Raw genomic sequence first — 3,015 nt, 5'->3', positions numbered from 1 at the left:
TGCCCTTTGTACACACCGCCCGTCGCTACTACCGATTGAACGACCGCAGTGAGGTCTTCGGACTGGACGCGCGTTATTCGGCCCCCTCGGGGGCTGGGTCGTCGCGCGACCGGGAAGATGACCGAACTCGGCCGTTTAGAGGAAGTAAAAGTCGTAACAAGGTTTCCGTAGGTGAACCTGCGGAAGGATCATTAGAGACGGGCCCGCGGCACCGGCGTCCCACGCCGGTCTCGCGCGCGCCTAATCCGACCCCGTGGCCGCGTGCGCTCGCGACTAGCTCGCCGACCGCCCGCGCGCCGCGACCCCCGACCAAGCGTCGACCGAAAGATGGTTACCGTCGAAAGACCTTGCGCCGCGCGCACGCGTGGCGCAGAAATTTCGTCGACAAACAAAAAAAAACACCCGACCCCGAACGGCGGATCACTTGGCTCGTGGATCGATGAAGACCGCAGCTATCTGCGCGTCGTCGTGTAATCCGCAGGTTATACGAACATCGACCAGTCGAACGCACATTGCGGCCTCGGTGACCCGCGGGTCCCGGGCCACGCCTGTCTGAGGGTCGTATACCGGATACTCGGCCAGACCGATGCGCCGCCGGCAGGCGTCCGACGGGAGACCGTCGGCCGCTCCGGCTGCGCGAGATTGGCGGTTCGACCGGGGAACGACGCCCCGCCGTCTGCCTCGCGGCGACGGCGACGGCGCCCGCCTCCGGTCGTCCGCCCAAGTTGTGACGGCAAACAGTCACGGGTTCTCGCGCCGTAAAACGGCACGTCCCCGTCCGCCCGCCGCGCGAGAGCGCGGCCGGGTCGGCTGAGAGTCCTAGAGACACCTCTCCGGCTTCCGAGAAGCGGACGCGGACGGTCGCCGTACGGACGGAGCGCGGACCGCAGGCTGCCGTGTTAAGAAAAAAAACACAAACACACCGATACGTTCCGACCTCAGATCAGGCGGGACTACCCGCCGGATTTAAGCATATTAATAAGCGGAGGAAAAGAAAACAACCGTGATTCCCCCAGTAGCGGCGAGCGAACAGGGAAAAGCCCATCGCCGAATCCCGCCGCGCACTTTTGTGTCGCGGCACGTATGGGAGTTGTGGCGTACGGGCCGGCCTCGTTGCCGGGGCGCACGTGACGGTCCAAGTCTCCCTTGAACGGGGCCATGGCCCGCAGATGGTGCCAGGCCAGTAGAGGCCGTCACAGCGTTCCGGGATCGGACCGCGCCTTCGAGTCGGGTTGCTTGAGAGTGCAGCCCGAAGCGGGTGGTAAACTCCATCTAAGGCTAAATACGGCCACGAGACCGATAGTGGACAAGTACCGTGAGGGAAAGTTGAAAAGAACTTTGAAGAGAGAGTTCATAAGAACGTGAAACCGTTCGGGTGTAAACGGACAGAGCCCGCGAGTCCCCGCCGGGCGAATTCACGGTCGGTCTAACCGCCGGCCGGATCTTTCGCTCGGTTAGCGGACGTCGCGACTCGTTGGGCGCCGGCCGAAGGGCCCGGGTGGCGGTTCGTCGCGGCGGTCGCGTCTCGGCGTGACCGTTCGCGCCGAACCCCGGTGCTCCTGGTCGGCTCGCCCGACGGCAAGAACCGTCGACGCGGCCCCGTCGCAGGCGGGGTCCCGTCGGTCGGCGACGAGTTTCGGGCTACTTTCCGACCCGTCTTGAAACACGGACCAAGGAGTCTAACGTGTGCGCGAGTCAACGGTGATCTTATGAAAAACCACGTTTGGCGCAATGAAAGTGAACCGTTTACGGTGCGGACGATGGCCTAGCGACCGAACCCACCGGCGTTCAAAGTCGCGCTGGTCCGCAGTCCGGGGGCGTCTCCGCCAGGTCGGCTTCGGCCGTCCGGGGGCGCACCCTTAGCGCACACGTTGGTACCCGAAAGATGGTGAACTATGCCTGGCCAGGATGAAGTCAGGGGAAACCCTGATGGAGGTCCGCAGCGATTCTGACGTGCAAATCGATCGTCTGAGCTGGGTATAGGGGCGAAAGACTAATCGAACCATCTAGTAGCTGGTTCCATCCGAAGTTTCCCTCAGGATAGCTGGCGCCGATGTGTCCCGCCCGTTCGCGGGCGTACGGACGCCGGTGGGACTCCGCGCTGTACGGCGCGGTAACAACACGCTCGTAACACGGAGGATGTCTCATACGGTAAAGCGAATGATTAGAGGACATTGGGGCCGAAACGACCTCAACCTATTCTCAAACTATAAATGGGTGAGATCGCCGGCTTTACCTGGTACACCGCGTGAACCGCGTGCGAAGCCGGCGACGGAACCCTAGGCGCTTAGTGGGCCATTTTTGGTAAGCAGAACTGGCGCTGCGGGATGAACCGAACGCCGAGTTAAGGCGCCGAAATCGACGCGTATTCAGAGACCATGAAAGGCGTTGGTTGCTGATGACAGCAGGACGGTGGCCATGGAAGTCGGAATCCGCTAAGGAGTGTGTAACAACTCACCTGCCGAAGCAACTAGCTCTGAAAATGGATGGCGCTGGAGCGTCGTGCCTATACTCGGCCGTCGGCGGCATAGTGGGGCCGGTCGTCGCTCGCGGCGGCCGGTCCCGGCAAGCCCCGACGAGTAGGATGGCGCGGCGGTGTGTGCGTCGAAGGGCAGGTCGCGAGACCGCCTGGAGCCGCCGTCGGTGCAGATCTTGGTGGTAGTAGCAAATACTCGAGAGGGGCCCTCGGGGGCTGCCGTGGAGAAGGGTTTCTTGTGAACAGCCGTTGTCCAAGAGTCAGTCGATCCTAAGCCCGGGGAGAGATCCTCGTACCACGGGCGAAGGCGTTTTCGAATCGCCCATGGGGCGAGAGGGAATCCGGTCCGTATTCCGGAACCCGACGCGGAACCGCTCCCTAGTGTTCGGGGCTCTTTTGTCTCGTCCGGGCGACCGGAATGAACTCGAAGAAGCCGCCGGGGGGTCCGGGAAGAGTTCTCTTTTCTCTGTGAGCGTTGTACGTCCCTGGAATCCTCTAGCCGGGCGATAGGGACGCGAGCGCGAAGAGCACCGCTCGTT

The 3,015-nt window shown here is 62.8% G+C and overlaps 2 non-coding genes across 2 annotated transcripts in view; both read left to right on the top strand.

Annotated features, from left to right (window-relative positions):
- The first annotated feature begins 404 nt into the window (after positions 1-404).
- LOC132931475 (5.8S ribosomal RNA) lies at positions 405-562 on the top strand. Its single transcript, XR_009662652.1, has one exon. It is a non-coding gene; the product is annotated as a 5.8S ribosomal RNA (ribosomal RNA).
- Positions 563-933: 371 nt separating this feature from the next.
- LOC132931456 (large subunit ribosomal RNA) overlaps positions 934-3,015 on the top strand; it is a 4,198-nt gene continuing 2,116 nt past the window's right edge. Inside the window, exon 1 of the ribosomal RNA XR_009662635.1 lies at positions 934-3,015. This exon is cut by the window's right edge and continues 2,116 nt beyond it. This is a non-coding gene — a ribosomal RNA (large subunit ribosomal RNA).

This window comes from Rhopalosiphum padi, unplaced genomic scaffold (assembly GCF_020882245.1).
Source record: "Rhopalosiphum padi isolate XX-2018 unplaced genomic scaffold, ASM2088224v1 scaffold1, whole genome shotgun sequence".
In the NCBI taxonomy this organism is placed as follows: domain Eukaryota; kingdom Metazoa; phylum Arthropoda; class Insecta; order Hemiptera; family Aphididae; genus Rhopalosiphum; species Rhopalosiphum padi.
Note: the sequence above shows the minus strand (reverse complement) of the source record. Positions and strands in the feature narration are given on the sequence as shown.